This window comes from Chiloscyllium punctatum, chromosome 36 (assembly GCF_047496795.1).
Source record: "Chiloscyllium punctatum isolate Juve2018m chromosome 36, sChiPun1.3, whole genome shotgun sequence".
NCBI classification, from domain to species: domain Eukaryota; kingdom Metazoa; phylum Chordata; class Chondrichthyes; order Orectolobiformes; family Hemiscylliidae; genus Chiloscyllium; species Chiloscyllium punctatum.
Genome location: NC_092774.1, coordinates 17365886 through 17383383, shown reverse-complemented (window position 1 = coordinate 17383383; position 17498 = coordinate 17365886). Strand labels below are relative to the sequence as shown.

The 17498-nt window shown below is 45.6% G+C and overlaps 1 protein-coding gene across 1 annotated transcript in view; it reads right to left on the bottom strand.

The window, feature by feature from the left end:
• The window catches only part of LOC140460830 (uncharacterized), an 84036-nt gene that overhangs the window by 13757 nt on the left and 52781 nt on the right, over positions 1–17498 (bottom strand). The window lies entirely within an intron of this gene.

The window sequence follows — 17498 nt, the reverse complement described above, 5'->3', positions numbered from 1 at the left end:
GCCGATGAGTCTCCAGGGCAGACGGGAAACGGAAGCCTTTTTTGCAGTTGCCACACTTCCACGGTTTCTCCACGGAGCGGGATTCCTCTGGTTTCTCCATGGCCGGAGCTTCAGCCACACACAAACGTGTGCAGAGCCTATCCCCAACGTGAATTCCCCTTCCCAGGCCGTATAACTGTTTCAGGCTCCACACTCAGTGCGCTGCGACAGTAGAGTCTCTCATCCAGTCCCACTGATGCTGAAAACGTACTCAAACAGGAACCAAAACACTTTGCTCCTTCTCACAGAAATCACAGTCAAAAACCGTTGCGGTCCGGATGGATTGAGTGACTGTCAGACATTGACATCAAAGTGAGGACTGCAGACGCTGGAGAGTCAGAGTCAGAAAGTGTGGCGCTGGAAAAGCACAGCAGGTCAGGCAGCATCTGAGGAGCAGGAGAGTCAATGTTTTGGGCATAAGGCTTTCACCTGTTGATTTTGAAACTTCTGTCTTCAGATCTTCAAATACTCTGTAAAAAGAGATGACAAAAGGCATCATTGTCAGTGCAGGGTAGAAATTCTGAACAAGGAATTCTACTTTTTGTGGAATATTCTTTTCTTTTGTTATTCCACAAAATTGAAAGCACCATCCCACTTTCTCTCCCCCTCTGTTCTCACTCCACTCTAATTCCCTGAAGGTGCTGATTCAGGATCTTAAAGGGGCAGAAAAGCAGAAACGTCAAGACTGACACCTCTCTGCATTTTGGATAACCCCACAACACTGGGATACAGTTGACAGTGAGCAGGTCTGATTCTGAGAAGCAAACATAAGTGTGTCAATTCATGGGGTAACCTGCAATGCAGCTATTTGTGGAACAAAATGGTTAAGGTCCCCAGGAAGGTGGAAGCAAATTGAGACATCAAGGCATTAACACCGACACACTTCAGTCAAACTCTTCTGCTCCCAGTCAGGGCAATACATCTTTGAAAGCTGCTCTGAAAGTCCAGTCTTCACAACCACACTTCTGCTTTCACCAAAGATAATTAGACTCATACAGCACGGGAGAAGACCCTTTGGCCCAACTTGTCCGAGCTGACCAGATACCCTAAATTAATCTAGCCACATTTGCCATCACTTGGCAATAGATCCACACACATCATCTATTGCATCCGCTGCACCCGATGTGGCCTCCTCTATATTGGGGAGACAGGCCGCCTACTTGCGGAACATTTCAGAGAACACCTCTGGGACACCCAGACCAACCAAACCAACCATCCCGTAAGCCCAACACTTCAACTCCCCCTCCCACTCCACCAAGGACATGCAGGTCCTTGGACTCCTCCATCGCCAGACCATGGCAACACGACGGTTGGAGGAAGAGCGCCTCATCTTCCGCCTAGGAACCCTCCAACCACAAGGGATGAACTCAGATTTCTCCAGTTTCCTCATTTCCCCTCCCCCCCCACCTGGCCTCAGTCAAATCCCTCGAACTCAGCACCGCCTTCCTAACCTGCAATCTTCTTCCTGACCTCTCCGCCCCCACCCCACTCCGGCCTATCACCCTCACCTTGACCTCCCTCCACCTATCGCATTCCCAACGCCCCTCCCCCAAGTCCCTCCTCCCTACCTTTTATCTTAGCCTGCTGGACACACTTTCCTCATTCCTGAAGAAGGGCTGATGCCCGAAACGTCGATTCTCCTGCTCCTTGGATGCTGCCTGACCTGCTGCGCTTTTCCAGCAACACATTTTCAGCTCTGATCTCCAGCATCTGCAGTCCTCACTTTCTCCACCAATTAAGACACATACCTGAGTTTGCAGAATCTGCTCCCTCCCTGGATTCACTCCGGCTGCTACAAGTGAACAGATTTCCACCCCTCCCCTCTCTCGCCTCCCCAGGATGAACAGTTGTCCAGAGGGAGGGAGTTTCACTCTGAACCTGACAGGGCCACTTCCGCGCATTGTGACGCCATCGATGGGTCGGGGGTGGGGGAGGGTATGGGAGACTGGGTGAGAGAAAGGGGCGGGATGGGATGCGGGGCTTGACCAGCAGCGGGACCCCGCAGTGCGCCTGCACTGCCCTGCACAGTTTGCAGAAATTCCTTCCCTTCAGAGAATCCCCAGTGTAGAAGCAGGCCACTCGGCCCAACGAGTCCACACCGACCCTCCAAAGGGTAACTCACCCTCAACCATTCCCCTAGCCATATTGTTCAATACTGTTAGAAATGGGGTAAAGTGTTGTTTTTGCAGATATAGAAAAAGCATAAAGAAAAGGGGTACAGCAAGAGAACTATTCACCCTGCAGGTATTTAGGGACTTTTCAGTGTTTAATTGTGGTTAATTAAATACTAACGTTGGTGTGTAATTACTATAACAAAAAATTCTTTTTGTAAAATTATGCTTTCAGCAAAAAAGCTGAGATAACCGAAATACTTGAGCGATACAAAACGATACAAGTTAATGAAATATCTGAGGAAGGAATGTACCAGCAGAACTGATACAAAATGTTAAACCAGATCTTGACAAAATAAATGTATGTGTCAGCATTTACAGAGAGGAAGGTTGCCAACCTGGGGAAGGGGGAAGTAATAAGGGTGGAGCACAGCTGGGCAGTGGTCTGGTACAGTGAGAGAGATTGGGTCATTAGGAGTCTAGAGAGATGACCTCACTCAGCTCAAAGGGTATAACTGTACACTAACCTGATTCTAATTTGCTCATTTGCTTCTGCATTTGATGCCCTTTCTTGCAAGATCGTAGAATAAATTGTCTTGTTTCCAGTTTCAGTGGTCTCCTCTAAATTTTATTCAACTTGTTTCTAAAAGATTTGGGGGCTCGTTCCTGGATCCCAAGCTCCGGTCACTCGGCGTTCATGGAGAAACGGAGAAGGTGCACCTCGCTGATTTCGGCGATCTCTAGCTTCCCCTCGTTGCCGAGGCGGCTCTGGGCGAGGGTGATCCGGACTGGGAGACCCTGGAGACAGGACGGGCAGAGGCGACGCAGCGGGTCCGGTCGGGTAACTCTTGTGCACAAGACCCGGGTAAGAAAAAGGTCTTAAATAAGTATTGTCCAGGCGACCGGGGTAGGCAGCGGGTTTTGTTTTGTTGTCAGTCTTTGCCACGAGCGAGGTGCACTAAGACCTGGCGGGTTGGTCAGGTAACACTTATGGACTTAAGACCCGCATTCGCGGGCGGCCGGGATTCGCAGCAGTACTTGCTGTTTCACCGCGGCGCGAAGGTCTTGTACATAAGACCCAGGTAAAGGTAGATTTCAGGCAACCTAGATGGACAACGTATTTTGCTGTCTGGTATTGCCGCAGGAAGGGGCACGCATTCGACCAGGTAACTTTTGTGCACAGACCAAGGTATGAAAATTGACCTTTAGGTATTACCTTGGTGGTCGGTTCCGTACGAGAAGTACGGGGGAATTGGCAACATAAAAAATAGAGAATAAAGGTCTTTAATTGGCTAGATTAATCAAACAAGTAAGGTGTCTAACTGATTCGACCACCCAGCCTTAGACCGGTTATTAAGAAGGGAAACCCCCACGGGGAGATTAGGACTCTGAAGTGGGTGTGGAAGAAGGTAACACCGAACTTCAGAGAGGTTAATTGAAATTATATAAAGAAAACGGCCGAGTATTAAAATGGGAAATAAGAATAGCAATTTAGATGTAGAAGGGGACATGAGAGGGACGTTCGAGGACCACATCCCAACGGACAGTCCTTTAGGAAAAATGTTAAGAGATTGGAAGGACAATCCTCGGACGCGAGGAAAGGATAAAAAACAAATGATAAAATGTCAATGAAAAACAGCCTTATAGTCAGGAGGAATCAGATTATGCTTCGTGTCAGAAGGGCTAGTAGCTGAAGGGCTACTGGGGGTGCACTTCGGAACTAACTTATGGCCAGACGCCCAGAAAAATATTCAAAAGCTAGAGGAGTCATTGTGGGAAACTCAAAGTGTTTGTGAGACTCTGTGTGTGTGTGTGAGAGAGAGAGAGAGAGAGAGAGAGAGAGAAAAGAGCCGTACAGTTAGTAGAAAGTTTATCCCTGTGTGATTCAGTCTGAATACACATTTGTTTGTTGGTGATTGAATGTTCCCTGGAGCTTGAGATCCGGGACTGTTTTGAATCTGATTTCTACTATGGAAATTTTAACATGATTTCTTTTAAGGTTAAGGATTTTGCAAGACTATGAAATAAAATGTTCTTTTTACAGGTCATGACTGCCTTACTATCAGTTACTAATTAATCTCTTTTGTCCTTACATAAAAGTGATTTATGGAGGACAGTTGAAGTTTTAACTTGAATAGACAAATCCTTTTAAGGCAGCTCTGGTTATTTCACGACCTATAGCATTGTAATTGAGCAATGACTGGTCAGGACTAGTTGGGAGGACTAGTTTTGGATTTGAATCAGGGGACTGGAACCGGGTGATTGTGGTGGATTTCAGAGTTGGGAACTGTGTGCATTTTGCATTTTGAATATTAAACACTGAATAAATGAATTTATAATAGATAAATAGATATTTACAAGTAAGATTCCAAAATGTATAGTTAGGAACAGGCTTTCAAGAAAAGCAAGCATCAATTGATGAATTGTATTTGAGATTACAGGGAACAAGAAAAATTGCAATATTTCTTTAAAAGAATCAAGGTCTAAACAAAACATTGGGTGATGAGGAATGGCCATGAGGTGGCCCTAAAGCTGTTCAGTTGGTTCAATCGGCTCAGCCATTGATCTGGCAACGTAACATGAGGAGCAGAAACAGAAAGCAAAAATAATGATAAGCCATGGTGAATGAGGTAATAAAGAAAAGGACAAAACTAAAAGGAGAAGGAAACCGGAATGGTGGCAGGCAGCATGTTGAAAATAAAGGGAGGAGAAAGGATCGGGGAGGAGATGTGAAGGGGTCTGGGAGACAGGAACAAGGATCAAAGTGGAAATCCCCACAGGCGGGATGTTATTACTGTGGAAAGACAGGTCACTTTAAGAGAGAGTGTCCTGATCCGACAAAGGAAGTAAAGGCAGTGCCGTTTATGAGCCTTGATGAAAACTAGGGGTGTCAGGGGTTCCTGCCCCCGGGGACCCACCAGGAACCCTCGATAAATTTAAAGGTGGGACCTTACAAAGAGGACGTAGTTTTCCGAGTCGATACGGGGGCAGCAAGGTCACCCTTCAATTTTAAGCCCAAGGGAGTGGGAACGAAAACAAAAGTTAATTGGATTATGGCAACAGTTTTGAGACGAGAGGCAGGAAGAATCAGTTTTGCGTTCATGACGAGATATTGCCACCAAATTGGGGATTTAATTAACTGCAAAAGGTGCTATGGAATCTGTCGAGGTTCTTAAATATGAATGTGCTTGAGCAAAAATATATAATCAATAATTAATATTTATAATAATTCAAATGCGTTAGCCTGAATCAATATTAATTGGCAGGATTCCTTCATACATTCTCAGTGACCTGTCATTATTGATTCATGGTTAATTCAAAACATGACTGCATTCATTCATTGTTAATTAAAGAATGGAAAGCTACATTCCTGACTTTTAAAGGTCCAATTTGTGACTAAATCATGGCAGGACGTACAAAAGAAGTTACAGAGATTAGAAGGCTGGAGTGAAAAACAGATAGAAAATCTGTTTTCTGAGGCACAGAAAGTGTGTGTGAGAAGGGAAGAGGAGAAACAAAAACAAAAAGCTAAAATAATGGTTGCAGCAGTTGAAGAAATTACGATAGACGATGTCCAAGGTTAGGACGACAAAGAGAAGCGGTATCATTGATGATTTTTGATGAAGATTAGGGGAGTCAGGGGTTCCCTCCTCCTGAGACCCACCGGGAACCCTTGATAAAGTTAAAGGTGGCACCTGAAGGAGAGGAAACAGTATTTTTAGTGGATACGGGAGCAGCACGATCATCCCTAAGCTTTAGACCTAGCGGTGTTAAATTAACTAACAAAGATCTCAAGGTTTCTGGAGTAAAAGGCAAAGAATTCTTAAATCAGAATGCAGGACAATGGCTCACAGACTCTAGGATCTTGAAATATGAGACAATCTTAATAGAACAGGATGACCTTGTGTTAGTCACAGACAGTTGCTTGAATCCAGCTGCATTTCTGTGGCGGAGAGAGGGGGGTGACCCCGGTCAATCCAGAACATGACTGCCTTGATATTACCGAATATCAGACTAAAGTGCGAATGAACTTAAGAGACGTACCGTTGCATGCGAGAGCTCGGTTGTTTATCGACGGGTCCTCCCGGATGATTGAGGGTAAAAAGCACAATGAATATACTGTAGTAGACAGGATCGAGGGAAGCATTATCGAGGCTGAAAAACTGCCTAACGGCTGGTCAGAGTTCAATGATAAGTTTTTAACGAACTATATAGTGGCACTCAGCTCTTCTTTGTCTATTCTTAGGAATAAAGGCCTGTTGGTACAGACACTGCCACTCGAGTTTACAGTACATCGAATACAACCGGGTGATTGGGTCCTGAACAAGACCTGGAAAGAGACCAAACTGTACCCGAGCTGGGAGGGACCATTCCTAACCCTCCTAACTAGTGAAACAGCTATTCGGACTGCTGAGGAAGGGTGGAGTCATCACACTCCCGTTAAAGGTCCTGTGAACGCCCCAAAGGTGGAGTGGCACGCTCATCCTACAGACAACCCTCTGAAAGTTAAGAAAGAAAGAATGAACTGAGACAAAAGATTCTTTTAACGTTTGCTGATATATATATATATATATATATTGTTATTGATTGTAAGGGCTGTGTGACATCCAAAATGTTAAGACAGGATGGTGGGCAGAGTTCAGAGATGGGTAGATACTGGTATAGTATTGTAATGTTAGTAGTACTAACTATTCAAGGAAGTGGGAAAAATCACTTCACTACGCTGTGCCAGAATTATGCTGAACAAGAGGGACTTACCGACTGTTGGGTCTGTGCAGAGGTCCCACACCATAGCGAATCTTGGAATCCCCACCTCAATAATACCGCTCACTAAAAAAAAATACGATGTACAATAATTTGATGTGGGTTCAAATAATACAAAGTGGAGATCTGAAAGGAGCAAATATAACTTTGCGGGATGGTTCCCAAGGCCAGCCCTGAAAAATCAGGGCGCTATTGACAGTCTTAGAATTTCCCCACCGAAAGGAGCAGTGAATACCACCTGTTTCTGTCATCAGAATGATGCTGCACCTTTCCAACTAGGAAAATCATCTTGTGTCCACACCAGTCAGGCCACTGCCACGACCACTCCCTGAATATTAAACGGAACGTGTTGGGGATGCGGTCTGAAGGCCTATCCATTTATTCCCGGGGAAAAATATTTTCGGGTGATCGAATGTGTCGCGTTATGAAGTTGACGAAACACTTCCTCAAAACCAGAAAGGTTGGAGTGGCTGCTGTTCCCTCGCTTATATAGTCCCTCACCTCCGAATAGAAAAGCATGAGCCCAACCTGAGAAAGGAGGGGGGGGGAATAAGACGTAAGACCCGAGAGGTCTCTGAAGGAGACCGTCTACTGTGGACACTGCTCCCAAACTACGGCACTACAAGGGCAGGGGTGGAAATACAGAAATGGCGGCCGCCCTTGAAAATTTAATTAATGATAACACCGGCACGATGGGGAATCTCAATCCCAAATATCGGCCATAACCACTGAAATGATTGCCACGAGACCGACAGCTTTACAGAATCGAATGGCTTTAGACTATCTTTTGGCCGGAAAAGGGGGAACTTGTGCTCTGATTGGTAAAGAATGCTGCACCTTCATCCCAGACACCTCTTCCATAGTGGAAGATAAGGTGGAAATAGTAAAGAAAAAGATAAACCATATAAGACAAATTGGAGATGAACTCCGAAAAGATTAAGGATGGGGATGGGGTAACTGGAGATTGACCGAGTGGGGAAAATGGTTCGTGAATTTAGGCATTTATGTGCAACTAATAATTGTAGGTTTACTGATAGGGTTTAATGTGTTAAAGTGGATAATAACTAAGCTGGTAATGTCTTTGGGAGGACAACAACCAATAACGGTCATGACAATAGCACAAGCGCAAGAAAGAGAGAGTAACAGATTACTCCTAGAGTTTAAAAAAAAGACAAACTTAGAAGGACAGAAATGACTAGATTGGGAACCTCGACACCACAGGGTGAAAAGAGGGCAGAAAATAAGATTGCAAAAACAACAAATGGTTAAAGAAAAGAAATGGGGGAATCGTGAGAAATGGGGTAAAGTGTTGTTTTTGCAGATATAGAAAAAGCATACAGAAAAGGGGTACAGCAAGAGGTTAGAGAAGAGTCTCTTTACTTTTCAGTGTATAATTGTGGTGAAGAAAACACCAACTTTGGTGTGTAATTACTATAGCAAAAAGTCCTTTTTGAAAAATTGTGCTTTCAGCAAAAAAGCTGAGATAACCAAAATGCTTGAGCGATACAAAACGATACAAGTTAATGAAATGTCCGAGGATGGAATGTACCAGCAAAATTGATACAAAATGTTAAACCAGATCTTGACAATATAGTGTTGAGTTCAGCACTTACAGAGAGGAAGGTTACCAACTTGGGGAAGGGGGAAGTAATAAGGGTGGAGCGCAGCTGGGCAGTGGTCTGGTACAGTCAGAGAGATTGGGTCATTAGGAGTCTGGAGAGATTACCTCACTCAGCTCAAAGGGTATAACTGTCCACTAACCTGATTCTAATTTGCTCATTAGCTTCTGCATTTGAAGCCCTTACTTGCAAGTTTGTAATAAATTGTCTTGTTTCCAGTTGTGGTGGTCTCGTCTAAATTTTATTAAATTTGTTTCTAACAATTGGGACGCAGACAGAATTCACACCTATTGTCTCGACTTATAAATAGGGCAATGTCTCTTTGAAATGTAGATTCATTTAGATATAACTGCGTCACTTTACATATGAAGATATCCCTTTGAATGTGCTCACATCCCTTTGAAATATAATCTTGTCCATTTAAACCTCTTTATTTGCAGAAATACCCGTTAAAATGTCCACGTCCCTTTAAAATGCAGATTTCCCCCTTTAGATATGACGCCGTTCCGTTCGATGTCGGAATATCTGTTTAAATTGAGCCGTGAGCTTTCCCAATGTAGACAGGGCTCCTCGAAACGTGGCAGTGTCCCCGCCCCCCGCAGCTGCAGAGTGAGACAGGAGAGTTTGTTTTTGTGAATGAACAGTTGTAGCGCGAGGTGGCTGTGATTTGGTGACGGTGAGGATACCCGGCCCCGCCCATCCCCAACCCCGGGCCCCGCCCATCCCCAACCCCGGGCCCCGCCCATCCCCAACCCCGGGCCCCGCCCATCCCCAACCCCGGGCCCCGCCCATCCCTCCCCCGGGCCCCGCCCATCCCCCACGTGCAGACGTCACGCGGGGGTGAAGGCAGTTGGGAGGAGAAGTCGCTCGAGCGAGGAAGCGGCGGGAGGGCGGCCGTTAGGAAAATCCAGATATCCTGAATTAATCTAGTCCCCTTTGCCAGCGCTATATCCCTCTAAACCCTTCCTATTCATATACCCATCCAGATACCTTTTAAAGGCTGTAATTATACCAGCCTCCTCCACTTCCTCTGGCAGCTCATTCCATACCTGCACCACCCTCCACATGGAAACGTTGCCCCTTCAGGAACCTTTTATATCTTTGTGGCCTCACCCTAAACCTATTCCCTCTAGTTGTGAGTCTCACCCCAACACTGAGGAAAAGGCTTAAAAACATTGCCAAATATCGAGCCACATTGGGGGGGATTATGGCTCTGCCCTTTTTGTTCTCCGATAGGTATTTGGAAACTTAAAATCTGTCAATACCATCAGCATTGCTACAGAGCACGTTGTGTACACTCCTCAGTGTCAACAAGCAGGGCACGTGTTTGCCAATGTCACCAAAACATTGGGCATGTTCCTCGCTGTCGGCAGAAAAGTTGCGAAACCTACTTTTGATGGACGAATAAGGAGCACTGGAGGACCAGGGGGAGACTTGTCCTTCTGCCATTCGGAGCTCCCCTATTGGTGAATGTGGAAGTTGGACCATGAGCTTCTTAAGGTCCTGCTCCTCCTCTCTCTGAATGAAGATTGAGCTTCACCTCAGACTGCAACTTCTTTCCTCCGTCCAACATGTGAGTACAGCACTCTCTTTTCTCACCCCCTTTTCCATTTACGTTTCATTCTGGGGTTCAAGTGTTGACTTGGAGCAACTGAAAGGAATAGGAGTGAATCCAGCGAGGGGACAGACTCTGGAAAAGTTAGTCCAGGCCTGTGTCTCAATTGGCAAAATAGACAGACAGGAGACTGGAAGAGCAAGCCAGGCAGTATCAGGAGGTGGAGAAGTCAAGGTATCTGGTGTAACCCTTGTTCAGGACTTGGGGTGGGTATAGGGAGAGCTGTGGAACAAGGGTGTGCTGGGGGCAGGGTATTGAAGTGGGGATAGGTGGAGACAGGTAGAGGGTACAATAGACAATAGGTGCAGGAGTAGGCTGTTCTGCCCTTCGAGCCAGCACCACCATTCATTGTGATAATGGCTGATCATCCTCAATCTGTATCCTGTTCCTGCCTTATCATCATAACCTGGTACGACCTGGTTGGTGAATGGGAGGAAGGAATCTAGTTGGCAGGGAAGAGTGGAAGGGGCTGGGAAGTGAGTTGGGGGATGGGATGGGAGATTATTTGAAATTGGAGAACTCTGTGTTGAGTCCTCCGGTCTGTTGACTGCTCAGACAAGATGAGGTTTTGTTCCTCCAATTTGTGGTTTGGTTTGTTGTGGTAATGGAGGAAGCCAAAGATGGTCATGTCAGAAGGGGAGTGGGAAGGGGCATTAAAATGGGTGGAGACTGGGAAGTCCGCTCAGCCTCTGCGGACCCGGCTGTGATGCTCAGCAAACCGTTCCCCAAGTTTACGCTCGGTTTCCCCGATGTAGAGAAGACCACAATTGACAAAGCACAGCAGGTCAAGCAGCATCTGAGCAGGAGAACAGTCGAAGTTTGGGGCACGAGCCCTTCATCAGGAATGATGTGTGGATGTTCAGAGGGGCATCAGTGTCCTTCTGTGCCAGTTGTCAGACAGGTGCAGCAGGCAATGAGCAAGGCAAGTGGTGTATTAACAAGAGGAATTGAGTTCAGAAGTGGGGATGTCTTCCTGCAGTTAGGGGGTCATTGAATATATTCAAGGCTGAGTTCATCTGATTCTTATGTGGATGTTTATGGGGAAGGCAAGAAAATGGTTTTAAGACCAGTATAGAACCAAGTTACAGAGCCATACCGCACAGAAACAGATCCTTCAGTCCAACTAGTCCATGCTGACTATGTTCTCAAACTAAACCAGTCCCACCTGCCAGTGTTTTGGCCCAAATCCCTCCAAACCTTTCCTATTCATGAACGTATCCAAATGTCTTTTAAACATCGTTACTGTATCTGCATCCACCACTTCCTCTAGACATTTAGTCCACACGTGAACCACTCTATAAAAAAAATTGTGCCCTTCAAGTCTTTTTAAAATCTCTTTCTCCTGTCACCATCAAAATTTGCTCCCTAATCTTGAAACCCCAACCCTAGAGGAAGGACACCCGTCATTCACCTCATCTCTCTCCTCATGATTTTATAAACCTTGATAAGGTCACATCTCCTCCTCTGCTCCAGTGAAAGTCCCAGCCCATCCACCGAGATGCAGGTAGATCCATATCCAGTCATGATCGGTTCAATGCTGGTCCCAATTCTCTCTCACGGTGTCTAGGACAGCAAGAGACCACAAGACACAGGAGCAGAAATTAGGCCACCAGGTCTGCTCATTCCATTCAATCATGGCTGATATGTTTCTCAGTTACATTCTTCCGCTATAAGCAAAGTGAAAATGGAGGGAGGGAGTGTGGGATGGAGATTTTCAGCTTCCAGGGAATAAAAGAGAGGAAAGCGTTCATTATAAATTAGAATTTATGGGATCGGCTGATGAGCCGAGGAGTGTCAGTTGGAGTTTAATTTAGAGAAATCAGAGGTTTGTATTTTGGTCAAGCAATCCAGGCAGGACTGACACAATTAAGGGGAGTGTTGCAGAATAAAGAGACCTTGGAGTGCTGGAGTCTCAGGTGGATAGAGTAGTGAAGGCAGCGTTTGGTTTGCTTTCCTTCATTGGTCATAGCATTGAGGATAGGAGTTGTGAGATCATGTTATACACACTTCCCACTCGAATGTGTTATCTACCTGCTTAACTGTTTTTAGTGAATATAATCCACACCTCCCGCTGCTGCCATAACGTGGTTTGTTTGGAAGCCCTAGCTTTCAGAGTGATTAGATTTATTTTAGATTTTATTACTTACAGTGTGGAAACAGGCCCTTCAGCCCAAACCGACCCTTCGAAGAGCTACCCACCCAGACTCATTCCCCAACATTTACCCCTTCACCTAACACTACAGGCAAATTAGCGTGGCCACTTCACCTAACCTGCACTTCTTTGGACTGTGGGAGGAAACCCACGCAGACACGGGGAGAATGTGCAAACTCCACACTGACAGTTGCCCGAGGTGGGAATTGAACCTGGATCTCTGGCGCTCTGAAGTGCTGCTGCTGCTTCAGGTGGTTGTGGAGAATAAGATCATGATTAGACTATTTATAGCCAACGGAGTCCAGTTCATGGAGATGTGATACATTAAACAATTTAGATTAAATCTTCCATCTTTTAGAATGGAGTTCTGTTCTTTGGTATGTTAATCCCAGAACCTGTTTTCAGTAACTTTCTCAAGAACGTAATTTAAATGCATAGCTTTCTATCAAAAATGTCAGGCTGACTCGACATTGGGACCAAGACAGAATTCACACCTCTTGGTGGGTAGGCTGGGACTTTTTTCACTGAAGCACAGGAGGTTAAAAGGTGAAGGTATCGAGTGCCTCATTAGCAAGTTTGCAGATGACATTCAGATTGATGGAAAATGAGATAGTGAAGGGGACTGTCAGACGCTTCAGCAGAATATAGATTGGAGAGTTGGGCAGAGAAATGACAGATGGAGTTCAACCCAGACAAAGGTATATAAGGTTTTGGTTTGGCGCATTTGGAATGCTGCGTACAATTCCGGTAGCCAGATTTCCAAAAGGATGTGGATACGTTTGGAGACAGTGCAGAGGAGGTTCACCAGGATGTTGCCTGTTATGGAGAGCGCTAGCTATGAGGAGAGGTTGAGTAAATTAGGATTATTTTCATTGGAAATAAGGAGGTTGAGGCGGGGTGGGGGGGGTTCCATATTGAGGCTGAAAAACCATGAGGGGTGTAAACGGGGTGGATAGGAAGAATTATCCTGCCAGAGGAGAAGACTTAATTACTCAGGGTTACGAGTTCAAAGTGAGAGGGGAAAGGTTTGAGGGAGATCTACATGGAAAGTTCTTTACAGAGAGGGTGGTGGGTGCCTCGAATGCATCGCTAGTAGAGGCAGTAGGGGTGGGATCGATAGTGTCATTTAAGATGTATCTAGACAGATACATGAATGGGCAAGGAGCAGAGGGATACAGATCCTTAGAAAATAGGCGGCAGGTTTAGATAGAGTATCTCAATCAGCATAGCCTTGGAGGGCTGAAGGGCCTGTTCCTGTGCTGTAGGGTTCTTTGTTCTCTTTATAGAGGTTTCCAAAACCATGAGGGGCCTAGATAAGGTGAACGGCATGTGTCCTTTCAAGATTAGGCTGCAAATTAAGGGGAGAGGAGAAAGATTTGAAAAACACATGAGGAGCAAACACATGCAGGAAGCTGCAAGAAACAAAAACCGTTTGAAGCTCTAAGCTTTCAATGAGAGCCTGAGCCCGGCAGAACGTTCAGGTACCCTTTATTGTGTCCCAACATTGTTACAGCTTCAGATGCCCCCACCAAAAAGGCAGAGAAAAAGTAGCTGTTTTTTATGACAGCTCAACAACAGGGGGAGAATCAAGGGGCGGGGCAAGGCCAACAGCAGGTCCCCGCACTATGCCTGCGTTACCTTGCACAGTTTACAAAAATCCCTTCCCCTTTAGAGACTCCCCACAGTGTGGGAGCAGGCCACTCGGCCCAAAGACTACACACTGATCCTCCGAAGGGTAACCCACCCACACAATTCCCCTACCCCGATTGCTCAACATTTACCCCTGACTAATGCACCTAACCTGCACATCCCTGTGCACAATATCCCAACCCAATCTTGTCCCACCTGCCAGCAGGGGGCCCATATCCCTCCAGTTGCCTTTTAAATGTTGTAATTGTACCAGCATCCACCACTTCTTCTGGCAGCTCATTCCATACACGTACCACCCTCTAAATGAAAAGGTTGCCTCTTAGGTCTCTTTCATATCTTTCCCCTCTCGGTGTAAACCTATGCCCTCTAGTTCTAGACTCTCCCACCCCAGGGAAAAGACTTTGTCTCTCTATCCTATCCATGCCCCTCATGATTTTATAATCCTATAGAAAATCACCCCCCAGTCTCTGACGCTCCAGGGAAAACAGCCCCAGCCTGTTCTGTCTCTCCCTATAGCTCAAATCTTCCAGTCTTGGCAACATCCTTGTAAATCTTTTCTGAACCCTTAAGTTTCACAACATCTTTCTGATTGGAAGGGAACCAGAATTGCACGCAATATTCCAACTGTACAGTAGTAACATGACCTCCCAACTCCTGTACTCAATATTCTGACCAATAAAGGAAAGCATACAAAACCTTCACTATCCTGTCAACCTGCGATTCCACTTTCAAGGAGTTATGAACTTGCACTCCAAGGTCCCTTTGTTCAGCAACACTCCCTAAGACTTTACCATTAAATGTATAAGTCCTGCTAGGATTTGCTTTCCCAAAGTGCAGCACCTCTCATTTACCTAAATTAAATTCCATTTCCCACTTCTCAGCCCATTGGCCCATCTGATCAAGATCCCATTGTAATCTGAGGTAACCTCCTTCGCTGTCCACTACACCTCCGATTTTGGTGTCATCAGCAAACTTACTTACTATACCACTTATGCTCACATCCAAAACGTAGTGGGCCCATTATCTATTTTCAAAGTGGAATTTACAATATATTACATGTATTGACTGCCTGCAGATTGTGCAGTCTTTCAGCAAAGTCGAATGTTTAGGGTGCAGGTTTGCTCGCTGAGCTGTAGGTTTGATATCCAGACATTTCATTACCTGGCTAGGTAACATCATCAGTGGTGACCTCCAAGTGAAGCGAAGCTGTTGTCTCCTACTTTCTATTTATATGTTTGTCCTGGATGGGGTTCCTAGGATTTGTGGTGAAATCAAAGTTATGAAGAGAGATACATATTTTGTTTAACCAACTACAATGGCAGTGCAGAGAATTTCAGAAAAGTGCAATAAATATTTACTTTTTACCCCTTATTCAACTCATTCAAGAATTTCAAATTGAATCTGAGCTAACTTGAGAGCAAATGGCAACATTCGTTTGTTAATAGACTCACCATATATTATGAAAGATCACTTTTAGCTAAGTCACAATGTTTAATCCCAATGTTTAATCAGTATACCTGCGTGCATTAGCTCGGACAATGGACCACACTTTGCATGTAATATTAACGGAGAAGTCTGTTCCCAGCTTTGTATTTGTCGGCAGCTGCATGGTGCTTATCATCCTCAGGCAGCCGGCCTTGTTGAATGTTTTAACCAGACTCAAGACTAAACTTGCCAAATTAATGGCCGAGTCTGGCCCCTCCTGGTTATGTTAATCCCTGTGGCCTTATTCCAGATGCGATCCATGTCTGCGGGCAAGACACGACTGTCTCCAGCTGAGAGTCTCTCTGGTCACCCCCTCCGTCCCCCTTGGAACGATTCAGCTCCCTTCTCAGTCCACGTCCATCACATGACCGAAGCAATGATTGGTTATGTTCTTGCTCTAACCAATGTTATGCGTGCCGTTCATTCCCAGGAGTGTGCGGCCTACGGCGATGTTCCCTCCCTTTCAGCCTCGTCACAGGTAGAGCCTGGTTTGTTGGTGCTCGTCAAGAACTGGACTGGCAAAGGTCTCCAACCTCGTTGGGATGGCCCCTTCCAGGTTTTACTTCCCACCCCTACGGCGGTCACAGTCGCTGGGCGCTCTGCTTGGGTCCAACTGCACCATTGTAAATTGATTGACCGCACCAATCAAAAGTGGGGAAAGAGTAGGAGAGAATCCTGGAATCTCATGAAAAGGATTGGACGCTGTCCAGTCGGGTTTTTGAGTTTTGCTGTTGTTCTAAGGTTAATCTTATTACAGATAATTGAACTAGGAGGAGCGAGTGGTGGTTTATGGAAAATATTCAGCCTGGTGTCTGTTTACTAGTGGTGTGCTACAAGGATCTGTTTTGGGACTACTGCGGTTTGTCATTTTTACAAATGACTTAGATACAGGCATAGGTGGATGGATTAGCAGAATTGGACTGAGAGGTGGCAAATGGAGTTCAATGCAGCTAAATGTGAGGTGATTCACTTTGGGAAGAATAACAGGAAGGCAGTGATCTTGGAGTCCATGTACATAGATCCCTGAAAGTTGCCACTCAGGTAGATAGTGCTGTGAAGAAGGCATACAGTATGTTAGGTTTCATTCGTAGAGAGATTGAGTTCCGGAACCGAAATATCACACTGCAACAAAACAAAACACGGGTGCGGCCACATTTGGAATATTGTGTATAGTTCTGGCCCCCATATTTCAGGAAGGATGTGGGAAGCATTGGAAAAGGAGCAGAGGAGATTTACCAGGTTGTTGCCTGGTCTGGAGGGAGGGTCTTATGAGGAAAGGCTGAGAGACTTGGGTCTGTTCTCATTGGAAAGAAGAAGGCTAAGAGGGGATTTGATAGAGACATACAAGGTAATCAGAGGATTAGATAGGGTAGACAGTGAAAGACTCTTTCCTAGGATGGTGACGTCAGCTTGTACGAGGGGACATAACTACAAATTGAGGGGTGATCGATTTAAGACGGATGTCAGAGGCAAGTTCTTTATGCAGAGAGTGGTAAGGGGGTGGAATGCCCTACCTGCTAAGGTAGTCAACTCAGCCACATTAGGGAGATGTAAACAATCCTTAGATAGGCACATGGTTGATTTTGGGATAGTGTAGGGGGACAAGCTGAGAATAGTTCAAAGGTCGGCGTAACATCGAGGGCTGAAAGGCCTGTTCTGCACTGTACTGTTCTATGTTCCATGTTCTAAACTTAGTGCAGGAGGCTGAAAGAAATGAGCAGCTTTAAAACAAAAACCTCTTGGAGCTCAAAGCTTTCAATGAGAGTCTGAGCCCGGTGGTAAGTTCAGGTAACCTTTATTGCAACCCAACTTTGTTACAGCTTCAGATCCCCCCCAGCAAAAAGGCAGAGAAAAAGTCGTTGCTTTTTGAACAGCTCAAGGTCAAAGTGCACACACCACACCTCCCCTGTCCCACCTCCCTCACTGTCTTTACTATTGGCCAGCACCAAGTTGTCTCTTTGTAATTGGATCCTTGGTACAGCCGTAACCCGAAGGAAGTATTGCCTCACTCAGCAATTTTAACCCATACCCTGTCTCCAAGTAAATGGCTCCCTGCTCATTTG